Source organism: Callorhinus ursinus, unplaced genomic scaffold, assembly GCF_003265705.2.
Source record: "Callorhinus ursinus isolate GAN/ISIS: 27379988/994484 unplaced genomic scaffold, GSC_fseal_2.0 scaffold79, whole genome shotgun sequence".
NCBI classification, from domain to species: domain Eukaryota; kingdom Metazoa; phylum Chordata; class Mammalia; order Carnivora; family Otariidae; genus Callorhinus; species Callorhinus ursinus.
This window is the reverse complement of record NW_027397141.1, coordinates 1,855,557-1,869,625: the sequence shown is the minus strand read 5'-3', so window position 1 is coordinate 1,869,625 and position 14,069 is coordinate 1,855,557.

Sequence of the window (14,069 nt, the reverse complement as noted above, 5' to 3'; positions counted from 1 at the left end):
CGGCTCTCCTAGAGCACGATCCTCTGAGACTGCCCCCTCAGTGCCACACCGTGCTGGGGGTCCCCAACGCTGCAGTCCCTCCCGCTCACAGGGCACTAGGTCAAGGCAAAGCTTCAGACCTTTCTGCAGCTCACCCCCAGGCAGCGGTGGAGTGTTTCATGTCAGAGACCCCCAGACCTCGTACCTAGTACATGTTGCTTCTATGCTGCCTTGGATGTTCTTGGCGAACAGCAACAAATGTCTCCTTTGCAGGCTCAAATTCTTCCCTTTATGGTCCTTCGGGCAAATGACTTTTCCCATGCACACCCCAGCACGATTTCACCCTGAGATCCTACAGCAATCTGTCTCACCTCTAGACAGTGACACGCACTGGCCCCTTCTCTAGAGCAGCAGATTCCTGGGGCCAAGGAGCCCAGCTTGTGGAGTCAGGGAGCACGGACTTGAATCTCTGCACGGACATTCGTTAGCTGGTGGCCTTGGACTGAATGCATGGGCTCAGCCTTTCCATCCGTGAAGCAAGATTATACTGCCTACCTTTGAGACAACAACTGGGCACCTGGCTTGGCGACTTCCTTCCCCACCTCCACCCCTGTCCCGCATCACTTCCCTGCTCGCTCTGCTTATGTGCACGTCTGGGGTTCTAGCTGCAACTATTATAACCGGGGCACATCTTTGGGAGGGGCCCTACGGGGCAGGGTCCCTGGCAATGTTCCTAGAGAAGGAGACCTCTCATCCCCTCACTTAGGATCTGTCTTTGGCTGACTCTAGGCCAGAACTGAATGGGGAAGGAGACCCCAGGAAGGTAGTCTGGCTCTTCCTCAGGGGTGTGGAAGGGGTGTGGGGAGGCCAGGAAGCAGGCATCCGGCCCAGGGCTGATGGGGCTGTGGTGAGATCATGCAGGGTCCTGACGTCCTTTGGTTATAACCTGCCTGAGACCCCGGCTCTTCAAATGCATAGTGTGTGTAGCGTCCTTATCACACTTTGCACGCACGCACACACACACACACACACGAGTGTTATTTTCTGTCCAAGGTAACATACGTACTTGTGTGACAAATACAAAAGGAGAAAGTTCTGAAAATCAGGTCTGCAACTCTGTGACACCGGACATTTAAAAGAGAAAACATCCTTCAGGAGGTGCACAATTAAACCATAAAATATTATGATAAAAATGCGGTTAGGCACTGACCATACTTAGGAAAACAAAACAGAAAATACCGGGCTCCATCAGCAGGGACTAAGAAGGATCCACATTTTGCTGATTTCTCTGCAAGCCCAGGGACAGATTCCCCGGCATTCTGACACACGCTCGTCCTTTGTGTCAGGAGAAGGGGATACTCAGGGCTACACAGCTGTGCGGGGAGAACGGGCATGGACGCAAGTGGCTGACGTGTCCCGAGGCCCCATCCGGAGGGGACGGGCGGTAGCAGGCGCAGTTCTAATTCTTCTGAGGTTTCAACTCAGCTTCTGCCATGGGAGCCTTACCAGCTATTAGTGGAGAAGAGACTATGTTTTGTTTTTAAAAATCCATTAGTAGGAGCACGATCTCGTATTCTTTCGAGTGTCTTGTATGTACCCATTGCGATGGGGGTGGAGGGCGAGCGGCTGTTGCGAGCGCAGGGCGCAGGCTCCCAGGGCTGAGCCTCGGGCCCCTGCGTGTGCTTGAGCCCTCGGTCCTGGCAGAGGGCGGTCAGCCCGCCTACCCCGTCTCAGCCCCGGCAGTTCTTGCTCCACACGTGAGTCCGCCGTGTCTCTTTGCTGGCTGCTTCATGTGCAAAGCATGTCACGTTCCTAGGTCATGCTTTTTAAGATGGATTCCTGTCCAGTTCTTAAAGAGTTGGCCCTCCCTACGGTTCAGACGTGTCCCAGTCCCCTTTGCATCTGAGAGGCAGGGCCACTGCCCACTGGTGGCTCCTCTCCTGACCAGGCAGGGGCAAAGGGCCCAGGGAAGGGTCTGCCGATGGGGTTTTATGAAGGACCAGGGTTGAATGGGAAAGCCTAGGAGGCGGGGAGGGCCCCCCGGGGAAGCTCCCTTTCCCCACGACCTGGCTAGCGTCTGGGCATCGGGGCACTTAGGGCTTCAAGCCTGGACCCCGGGCACTTCCCAAAGGTTTGCTGGAATCTCTGGGGCTTAGCGAGAGCCAGTGCTTGCTTCCTATCACCCTTGGAAATAATAACAGCTCTGTCAAAGCATGCCAGAGGCCAGGAGCCACAGAATGAAGAGTGGCTGACAGCCCCTGGACTCAATCGCCCTGTCAGACGGATGTGAATCCTACCTGAGTCCGTGTAAAGATTGGACCCTGATCTCGTGGTTTTTCTGCATGGACGGCTGGGAGGCGCCTGGGTTTTTCTGCACCATTTATTCTTCCCCACGATAATTCTGGGGTTGGACTTGGCTTCTGGAATTGGTTGTCCAGGATGAAGACAAGGCAGGTGCTGTCGTAATGGGCATGTGTGTGGGAGGCGGGACAGAGGTGGTGCGGGGTTTTCTCTGGTATTTTAGGCCGTTCACGGGGCCCCGTTAGTGTCCCCTCTGTGTCTTTCTCATCTCTGAACAAGGAGCTCTCAAAGTTTAGTTTCCACTAAAGACTGCGAAGTCCTTAATGTTGTCAGACAATATTTTCATCAGAGTATTCTCAAGATCCTATAAATTTTGTACTTATCTTTACATAATCTGAGATTTTCAATCCAATATAACGAGAAGTTGCAGATACCTTCAATTTCTGTTGATTTTCACAAAAATATTTTTAATATTGGGTTTCTATAAAACAGATAAATCTGTACAATCAGCAAAAACAATACATTTTATTTGAAATATCCGTCAGAGATTTCCTTCTCATTTATGTCCCTCTGGATGGTGTCCCATCTTGGGGACAATCCCTTGGCTTTTTTTCTTCTCCTTTGTTTTCACTACTTTCAAGGGACTTATCCCATTTTTGGAAGCAGGGAGGGCAAAGAGATGGTAGATTTTACTAGGCTAAGACGGACCCTCAGAAGGTTAATGTCTTGGAAGATGAGGGGAAGGTGATTTACTTTTGGCGTCTCACGCTTAGAATGGGCACAAAAGGTAGATTGTTGATTTGAACAGAAGACCCCATCTGAGATTTCTAAAACTTACTCTCAAGCCCTGAACACCTCACGATGTTGTGAGGGCAGTAAAAGGGAGTCTGTGTGTTTCTAAATATAACTTTAATTGAAAGAGGCATCCACAGTCGATCACATGAATGATTTTTAAACTAGTAGTCCAAAGGACAACTCTTGTGCTTTATAATTTCTTAGTTTAATTGGCAAATATCATATAAAATAAAGGAATACTTTAGGGTTGGAGAAGGATTGTTGGCTGTCTTTATAGGATGAAATGAAGCAAATAACTAGCAATTTGGGGTTGAGGAAAGGTTTGGAGAGAGGAGGCAACATTTTTTAAAAAATTTTTTACTGTTATGTTAATCACCATATATTACATCATTAGTTTTTGAGGTAGTGTTCCATGATTCATTGTTTGTGCATAACACCCAGTGCTCCAGCAGAACGTGCCCTCTTTAATACCCATCACCAGGCTAACCCATCCCCCCACCCCACTCCCCTCTAGAACCCTCAGTTTGTTTTTCAGAGAGGAGGCAACATTTTAGAGCAGTAAAATCACCCCCGTAAACATGCTTTACCTGTCAAAAATACACGAAATCAGATACTTAACTTGAGAAATAGAAATCATGTTTTCATTCTTTTAACAGCCTGTTGATGTAACTTGCTTGCAACTTGCTTGCTTCTGCCCAACTGATGTTCTTCGCCTGACTTATTTGTAGAGCTCAGCTCTCAAATAGCTTAGCATCACGTGGGAGGCGCATTTCTCCATCTTCTTCTGTCTTTTGATATTTCTACTATGTGTTATGATTTCTTCTTGATAAATATCATTATTTAGAAATAAAGTCAAAACCAATTTTGTGTAGTTTTCTTTTTCCAAACAAAAATATTAAGTGTTCATCTAAAAGTCAAGCGACGTTATTAATTGTAACTGCGTAGCCTGACTGGGAATTCCTCTTCATGTGTCATTTAATCACTGAGCGTCTGATGTTAGGTTATGCAGAGCATGATGTACCAACAGTCTGGAATCCTGAAAATATATCAAAATAAAATTGTTAAAAATTTAAGGAAAATTGTGAGGTTTTAGAGTCCCTTAGCATTGAGGTTTTGATGGCTGCAATGTAACCATGGCATTTGCCCTCAGACTGGTTTTATTCTGCCAATAAGTGTTCAGAAAAGGAGGAACTGGCTACTTTCTCTCCTCATCAATACCCAGTTGAAATGATGGAAAAAAAAATACTCCTTCAAATGAAGAAAACCATGACAGCACGCTAGGAAATAAGACAGATCTTCAGTAGGCAAGAAATGGTGAGGGATTCTTGCAAGAGGGAAAGCATTTGGGATCAGGCATGGGGACCTGCCGCTCACGGCCATGCAGGAGGGTGGCACAGGCCCTCCCAGGTGATCCTCGGAGAAGTTTCAAGGTAGGGATTGAATATCGAATAACAGAGGTGATTAGTTTAGAACTGCTTAGCACAGTTGGTCCATAGCTGCTCTTCCCAGTTGGGGCTGGCCCACCGCTGTCTGGAGAAAGCAGACCCCAAGCCTGGGAAGACCCAGGGACAGAGAGCAGCCCTTACAGTTAGCCCCGTCCCTGGGGAAGATAGAGAAGAGACGAGATTAAAAAAAGACAAGCAGTTCCTTCCAAGACAGAAATACAGGGAACCATCATAACCCAGAGTCACCGGGGGCTTGGGATGGCCCTGGGGAGCCACCTTCCCATTGTCCGTCAGCAGGGCTCACCTGCCGGGATTCGCAGTGAGCAGCCAGGTGCCCTGGAGGAGCAGAAACAAAACAACCACACAAGCCACACAGACCAGCTGTCTGCACTAGACCACACAGGCCTTCCTGCAACACATGCAAACACCCCAAGGATCACCAGCGAGCCCAAGAGTTCAAGAGCTTGACAAAAGGCAGTCATGACCATCAAGCAAAACAGCCCACTGTTTTGGAGTGGAGGAAGCAGAGACACTTCACGAACAGAAAAGAACGTAAAACTTTCTTTTTTTATTTTTATTTTTTTAAGATTTTATTTATTTATTTGACAGAGAGAGACACAGCGAGAGCAGGAACACAAGCAGGGGGAGTGGGAGAGGGAGAGGCAGGCTTCCTGCCGAGCAGGGAGCCCGATGCGGGGCTCGGTCCCAGGACCCTGGGACCATGACCTGAGCCGAAGGCAGACGCTCAGCCACTGAGCCACCCAGGTGCCCCGAATGTACAACTTTCTAATTAATGTTTAGTGAGCAATGAGAGGATAACTCCTCCCTAAAACATGAATAGTTGCTTTGAAAGAGGAGCTATAGGACAACAAAACAGAGGTCTTATTAAATACGATTTTGTTGAAATGAAAGCGGTCTGGATGCATTCAGCCAATGAGCCAACTGTGACCTGGAAAAGAATGTTAAGATTTCAGCTCAACAAACAACGGTAGGGAAACTAAGAGCTATGTTTTGAGAGGTGGGAAATAGATTCAGGACTTTGAGGGAGGAGAGCGAAGTTCAGGGAAGGAAAGGGTAGGTCAAAGAGAGATAAGGGGAAAGATGTCCTTCAGCTGGAAGAGATTTCAGTTTTCAGCTGGGAACAGCTAAGAAGAATAATTTACGAACAACGAGCCATCCTGGATGCATGACTTGTGGTTTGGAAGAGTGAGGATGAAGAGCTAAGCCTGAATACTTACGGAGTGATCTAAGTACACACACTGTCACCTAGGACATGACAAGGATGACAGCAACACCAGAGGTCTTACCTTTAGGGGATATTGGAAGAAAGCAAGACAGTGGCTTCTCCGTTTCCTTATTCATCCAACAAATATTCATTCAGTGTTCTCTGTGTGCCAGGTGTCTGGACAGACAGCTCAGCCCGACAATGCACAGATGGACAAGTAAAATACATCGACTATTAGATGGCGTTAAAGGCTTAAGAGATGTTGCCTGGGGAGAGAGACGGCAGTGCAGGTAAGTGACCGGGCAAAGCCTCCCTCAGAAGCTACTTTCGAGTAAAGATCCCAAAGATGGAAGGAAGTAGGCACGCGGCTTCTGGAGGACGAACATTCTTGGCAGAGACATCAGTAAGCCAAGAGGCCACGAAGCAGGAGCTTGTCTATCCAGCTCTGCGGCAAATGATTTTGAACTGAGAATTCCATGCTGGGCTAATACCCAGAATAAAAATAAGAACACTCTTTCACACATGCCAATGCTGGGGGAGTTTTCCATCCTCACACGTGTATGTAAAAACTTACGCAGATACACTTGAGCAACATAAAACAGTGCAGGAAAGAACATGACCTGGAATATAGGAATAGTGATGGCTTAACTTGGCTCAGGAGGAGGTGAAAGACGGTCTCAGAAACAAAAGCAAAAAAAACCAGCCAAAGAACTAAGAACATAAATTAATTTAACGTCAGTCCCCCCAATGTTTGGTGGGTGGGTCATTCCCTGGCAATGTTACGTGAGGTATGATGTGATTCATGTTGTATGATATGATGCATGATATGTGTATGATGTGATGCATGATGTAGGCATGTGATGTATGATGCACACATGGTGTGGTGCATGGTGTGTGTATGATGCACACATGTGATGTATGATGTATGTATGATGTATGGTGTGATGTGTGGTGTATGTATGATATAAGATGTATGCATGTGATGTATGATGTCTGTATGATATACGAATGATGAATGGTGTGATGTGTGGTGTATGTATGGTGTAATGCATGATATATGCATGATGTGATGGATGCTATATGTATGATGTATGATGTGATGTATGATGTATGCATGTGATGTATGATGCATGTATCGTGCGATGCAAGGTGCATGCATGATGTGGTGTATGACGTATGTGTGATGTATGAAGCAATGTATGGTTTTTGCATGATGCATGATGTGATGGATGATGTATGTATGACATATGATGTGATATATGGTGTATGTGTGATGTAGTTTATGATGTATGCGTGTAATGTATGATGTATGTATGGTGTGATGCCTGGTGCATGTATGATGTACAATGTGATGTGATGTATGTATGATGTATGGTGTGATGCATGATTGGTGTATGATATTTGTATGATGTATGCATGTGATGTATGGTGCATTCACATGATGTATGATGTGATGTATGATGACATTTCTGGCTCAAGAGTCTGACTGCACCATTCATTTCTGCACTGGCAATATTTCTATAATCCTAATATTATAAATGCTGTATTTTAGTTTTAAGACAGCCCTTTAGATAAACTGTGGATGATTTATAGAGGGTTACAGAGTAGAATGTAATTGTTATACAGTAATATAAACCTAATTTGACATCAAAAGTGTGATTCAGGGCGCCTGGGTGGCTCAGTCGTTAAGCGTCTGCCTTTAGCTCAGGTCATGATCCCAGGGTCCTGGGATCGAGTCCCGCATCGGGCTCCCTGCTCCGCGGGGAGCCTGCTTCTCCCTCTCCCGCTCCCCCTGCTTCTGTTCCTGCTCTCGCTATCTCTCTCTCTGTCAAATAAATAAAATCTTTAAAAAAAAAAGAAGTTGCCCAATTATTAAAAAAAAGTGTGATTCAGTTGATATTGCCTAAAGCAATGTAGTTAAATGTGTAGTTTAAAAAATTATAATAGAGAGCACCGGAGAAATGGAAGATAAAAATGTGTACTTTTAAAACCATATGAATGCATTATTTTTATAATTAAATAAAAATGAATTAATATTTGAATGCTCTTTAGTGGAGAAGTATAATTTAAAAAAACAGGCATTTCCAGGGTGGCAGACAAGCCCAAGTTGGCTTGGGTGGCCCCACCTACCACTGGCAGGGGTGCCAGGATGGGTGTTGGCCCTGGACCTGGAAATTAACCCACTACCTTACAAAGGTGGTAAAGACAAAATGTCACACCACAAAAAAAAAAAAAAAGAAAAGAAAAGAAAAAAAATCTCTGGTGTGGTCACGGCAACCCTGAAAATCTTAGAACCAAAGGAACCCCTGACATTAATGGCCACAACTTGCACCCAAAACCACTTGTTCCCTCCTCTCCTTGGGAAGAGAGGAACAAGGAATGGAGAGAAAGGAAAGGAATCTATAACAAAAACAAGCCCCCCCCCAGCATTTCTAATTGTACGAAAGCCCTGATTAAAAAAATGAAATAAAATGCACTCAAAACCACTTTAACTTTGCAATGTTTTGTGGAACGGAGTTGCTGATAAATCTCAAAAGAGGTAAAAGAAAACAGAAAAAAATAAAATGTATAGTTGGAAATTTTTTTCTTATTGGAAAAATGTCATTAGGAAGGCAGGACTAATCTATTACATCATCAAATAGTCATAATTTCTAAAATTCTTGGGAATTACATTGTAAGAGACTTCAAAGTAATTTCTATAAAAACATGCCAACGCTGGGGGAGTTTTCCATCCTCACACGTGTACGTAAAAACCTACCCAGATACACTTGAGTGACATAAAACAGTGAAGGAAAGAATAAAATTAGCATTTTATCAGATTAGCCCCTCCACTGAAATGAGGGCAGTAAGATAACTAACAGCTCTGATGAAAGACTAACTGTCAATTTGTGGGTGATGTGCGCAGAGAATGTCAAAATCGGTCTTAATTAGTGAGACATTCTTGGGTTTGTCAATGTGGAAGAGACAGCTGTGGCCGATTTACATCAGGTTATAAACACCTGTTTGTTGAACACACCCATGCAATGGGTCCCGGGACCAAGTTGATACCCATGCAATGGGTCCCGGGACCAAGGGTGGAGCCAGGGACACAAATGGAAATTCTGACAGGGTTGCAGCACAATGTGAGGAGGAAGAACCAAGGCTCGACATGCACAATGTCACGTTCAGGTAGTGCCTGGAGCAAAACATGACTTAGAGATCAAAATGCTAAGTGCCTAATGATGTTAATTGTTGGGTGGTTATGAAAATGCACGGTGGTTTGCAAAAGCAGAGATATGACTGCTGAAGCTTCAGAATATCAACAGGATCTTCTCACAACGTCCCCCACCTGTTTTGATGGCAGAAATTAAATGGCAACACCACTTAGGACGCTATAGTTGTGCCTAAACTGCATTTACAATGGATTTTCCCAAAGTTCCCACTTAAAAACACTCTGTGCTCTAATAATTATTCCTGTCAACATAAAAATACCACAGCAGTAGAAATGGCATCCTGATGGCATGTTCCCATTGATTTATCTTGGGAACTTTTATTTTGTGGAACTTTGTAAATATGGCAAGTTGTTGCATGATAATATCGTAAGGAACTTCCACCTGGGAAACTTCGGACAGGTGTCCTCCACTGTTATCTGGGAAGCAATGAGTACTTTGCTTCTCTATGTGTCCATTTGTTATGTCTTATGTCTTTTCAAGGAAATGAAAGACGGGATTTGAAAGGTATCTCTCAGAATAAGCAGATCTTGAAAACTTAAAAGTGTTTGTTTTAAGAGAGAGAAGAATCTGGGTTGACAGCAAAGCTCTCATATTTGGTATCTTGGGTGTATGATGATGATATTTCTAGCCAGGCTTGAGAATACAAAAGTTAAAATGAATTTTTGATAAGGAGTGGAGAGAAAGTCCCACGTGGACATGAAAAGTGAGAGCCTGAAGGCTGTCAGGGCACATATGTGGCTGAAGGACCCATGCAGATTCCGTGTGGAGATCCAGGAAGAACACGAATTAAGGACCAAGAGGGCTGTGCCATCACTGCTCATGTCAACAGTAGCTCATTCGTGGTGGATGTAATCACCTGGGGAAAGAAATGCCCAAGACTGAGGGGGACTACGCGCCATCTTCCAGAAACCATGGGGTCAGGCATTGGCAAAAGAGCCAAAAGAGAAAGGAAAAAAGTGTAGTATGAAAGGGATCGAAGAAGGGCTTGTGCCACGTAAGTAGGAGGCTAAGAGTCAAGAAGTGGGAATGTGCTTGGGGAAGGCTGAGAAGCCCAGCCAGTGTGAGAAACTGCAGAGGGAGAACACACACCAGCACAGACTTTCACAGTCCGTAACATGGCGGCCATTGCACGCCTCCTTGGCTCCTGTCAACTCTAAGGTTCTCTGGATAAACACTACTCTTAATCTGTCCTGTTAAATGCAGAGCAACCGTGGGATTAGATGTGTGCTTTTTCCTCGCAAAGTATAGATCATAGGCAACTTGACTATTGCCTTAAAATGAAAGAAAATCCCTTAATATGAAAGAAAACCCATACGAATTTTAGACTTGGTGGGGGATTAGTAGGAATTTTATAGTGGCTGTGGTAGGCAGAATAACGGCCCCTCAGATGTCCACACCCTAATCCTTGGACCCTGTGAGGGTACTACCTTGCATGGCAAAGGGACTTTGTGGGTATGATTAAGGTTAAGGACCTTGAGGTGGGAAGGTCATTCTGGATTATCCAGTGGGCCCAAGGTAATTGCAGGATTCCTTAAGATCTGAGAAACTTCGCCATTGGCAGATGGCAGGGTGAGAGGGGCCTGGCTTGCCAACACACGGCTGCTCTGAAGATGGGTTTGGGGCTGTGAGCCAAGGAAGGGGGTGGCCTTGAGACACCGGAAAAGGCAAGCAAGCAGATGCCCCCCGAGAGCCTCCAGAGGGACCGCAGTCCTGCTCACACCTTGACTTGAGCCCAGGGAGACCCATTTTGAATGTCTGAGCTCCAGAATAGTAACATAATACATTTGTATTGCTTAACAAATTACCAAGTCGATGGTAATTTGTTACAACACAATAGTAAATTAGTAAGTGGCTTTTTAAACACACAGTGTGGTGACACTTGTGTTCTTAGTTCATATTTGAATACATATGTGAAGGAACTGTATGTTTTTAAGCACAGAAGGACCTGCTTAATCATACACAACTATTTATATACAATAAAAAAAATATGGTCTCAGAGGTGGAAAAAAAAAGAAATCATTGCTAAATAGGAGGAATTCTTATTCTTTTTTCAAACAGACCTAACACTTTGCTCCCAAGGAGAGAAAAACAAAACCTGCCCTGCTTGGGGCCACCTGTGTCACACTACGATCATGTGACGCTGAGAGTATTCCGGTTCCTGAGCTAAAAATAAGTTGATGACATTGTGTTCCGTTAACGAGTACATGATCTTATCGGAGGACTCCGGGCTTTGATCTGAAGTTCATTCGCTTAAAATTTTCATAATTAGTCTTCCTTGGGAACTCTGCACTGCCTTTCTCCGTCCTCATTTGTTTCCCATTGAACGATCAGTAAGTACCATTTATTATTGCACATATGGTTGTTGTTTCTCAAAAAGAAACATTATTTTCCCCTCTAAAGTCTTAAATGTAGTCATTCTTGTTCCTGTCTTATTTAAAACACTAACAATTCCCATCACTGTCAGAAAGAACTAGACCAGATTGTTTTCTTCACTGGGGTCAGATCAGTACTCTCTTTTCCAGACAGCTCCAACTTGCAAATGGGTTATGTCCCATAGTTCACGTTCAAGTCTGTTGTTTGGAATTTGGAACAGATTTCCCCAGGCAAACAAGGTAATAAAAGATGATTTGGTCCCTGGGCTGCTTTTTGTGGTGTATTTGAATGGTCCCAATCGAAGTGCTAGGATCTGGGAACGGAGACCATTCCCTGCAGAAGAGAGAAACAGGTGACTTCAGACGTCCAGACTCCAGAACTGTGGTATATAACTTTCTCTTGTTTATAAGGCACCCAGTCTGTGATATTTTGTGATAGCAGGCCAAACGGGCTCAGACACCAACATTCCAAGGACTTCTGTTGGATGGGATATGCGTGGTCTCCGCAGTCTTTTCATTAGCAAGCCTATGTGTTTATTACGGGACAGCCTGGCCAAATGCCTGCCAGTTACACTATGTCCAGCTAAGTGTCCCCAGACTTCTGACCATGTGCTCACCTAATAATAGACTGCTAGGTTTTATACTACGTGGCTCTGTCAGGTTGGCCACAGCTGACTGGGCCGAGGATGGACACCTGCCTCAAAGGGGCCCTCGGTAGACTGGCTTAGAAGCACGAGAGAACAGCCCCACAAAGAGGATTCGCACTTGGGCTGCACCTATGTGCTGCTCTTCCTAGGACAGCCCAAATGTGCATCTTATACCCCTGAATTAGTGTCGAGTGTCCTTTTCAGTCCCAGAAGTGTTACGGTTCAGACGGTGGTCATCCTACCTACACTGCTGGGCGTTTGGCTGAATTGTGAGGTTCATAAGGTTTGAAGGGCAGCATAGGGAGGGACGCTGGGGCAAGTGTGGAAAAGCTGCAGAGCCGAGTCTGGTGGGGACCCTCAGCTATTCTCTTCTCAGGGATGGCCTCAAGCTAGATGAGTCTGCTCATTGATTCAACCAATATCTGTTGAATCCATCACACTTGGCAGACACTGCCAAAATCAGAGGACCCTGCAGGGACTGGCTAGGTGTGGTCTGATGGCCAAGCAAGTAGCTGACCCACTCACGTGACTGCTGCCCAGGGAGCAGAAGCCATGTATTTTCAGGCAGCATGGAAGAGGGGTCCTTCCCCCAGACTTGTGGTGTCAGGGAAGGCTTTCCAGGAGATAGCACACACAAGGAGCCCAGGAAGGAGAGGTGAGAGCAAAGCACGGGGCATGCATGGGGGCAAGTGCCAGGCCAGAGGAGGTGGGCATGGCAAATGTGAAAGACGTGAGTGATGACCTAATCTGAGGGGTACCCACCAGGGGCACCCAGAGTGGGGTCCCTGGACCAGCAGCCACAGCATCCTGGGCACACGTGGGAAGTGCACGTTCTCCTCCTTTCCTGGACTTCCCGAGTCAGAAACTCAGGAGCCAGCCCATTACCTGTGTTTCGGCAAAGATTCTGGGAACTCGGATGCCTGCTTGAGTGGGAGCACCCCTGCCGCAGCCTCCCATAGCCAATGCTGCTCCCACTGGAGCCACTGCTCTGGGGAACCCGAGGACCTCTGTGGTAGGTGCCTTCATAGTACACCCCTCTGCACAAGGTTCTCTGCTCCCTGGGAAGTCCAACTCCCGGGCACTCCTGTCGTGCTTCCCAACTCTGGAGCCTCCAGTGCACGACACTCATGGCTTCAGATTTGAGAACCTCCAATGTTTCCACCCCCTCGGAGACATCCTCTGGTCTACACTTGGCTGGATGACAGTGAAAATTCATCTTTAAAGGCTTATAGCCTTAGCAGAAGGAGAGGGAGGGAAATGTGGTTCCATTTGGTCTGTACTACTGTCTCTTCTGTACTGTACTACTGTCTCTGAGCTTGTTACTGAGAAAGCCATCCCATGTCCCATGACCAAAACTTTGAAGGACAAAAGGAGAGTCAGAAACTAATGTGCCAGGTGGTTTAGGCAGAACAGGGGCTAGGTGGACAGATAACCTTGCCCATGCTGTCGGTGTCCCTGAGTTAGGACAAAGTGCTTATGGCTTTTGTTAGTATTTTTTAATGTTGGGAAAAATTTGCAATCTAATGTAGGTTGAAGCACCTTTCCTTGTTGTAAAAGGTAAATAGCGTTTTTCAAGCTGTGGGTAATTGTGAGAGGATGTGTCCCACCTCACCTCTCCTGGGCTTCAGACCAGGGACACCCTGCAACAATGTGGGTGGGCCTCATCCAATCAGTTGAAGGCCTTAAGGGCAAAAAATGAGGTTTCCCCAGAATAAGAAATTCTTTTTTTTTTTTTTAATGTGGAATGCTTCATGAATTTGCAGGTCATCCTCAGTTTGGGGTGTATCGTTCCAATTTTAGTATGTGTTGCCAGAGCAAGCCCCCAGAAGAAATTCTGCCACAAGACAACTGCGTTAATCCTGCCCGAGTTTCCAGCCTGCTGGCCTGTCGTATGAATTTCAGATTTGCCAGTCCCTGTAACCAAGTCAGAAAATTCCTTAAAATCTATAAATAAATCTATCATCTATCATCTATCTATCATCTATTTATCTATCATCTATCTATCTAATATCTATCTATCATCTATCTATCATCTATCATCTATCTATCTATCATCTATTTATCTAATATCTATCTATCTGTCTATCTATCTA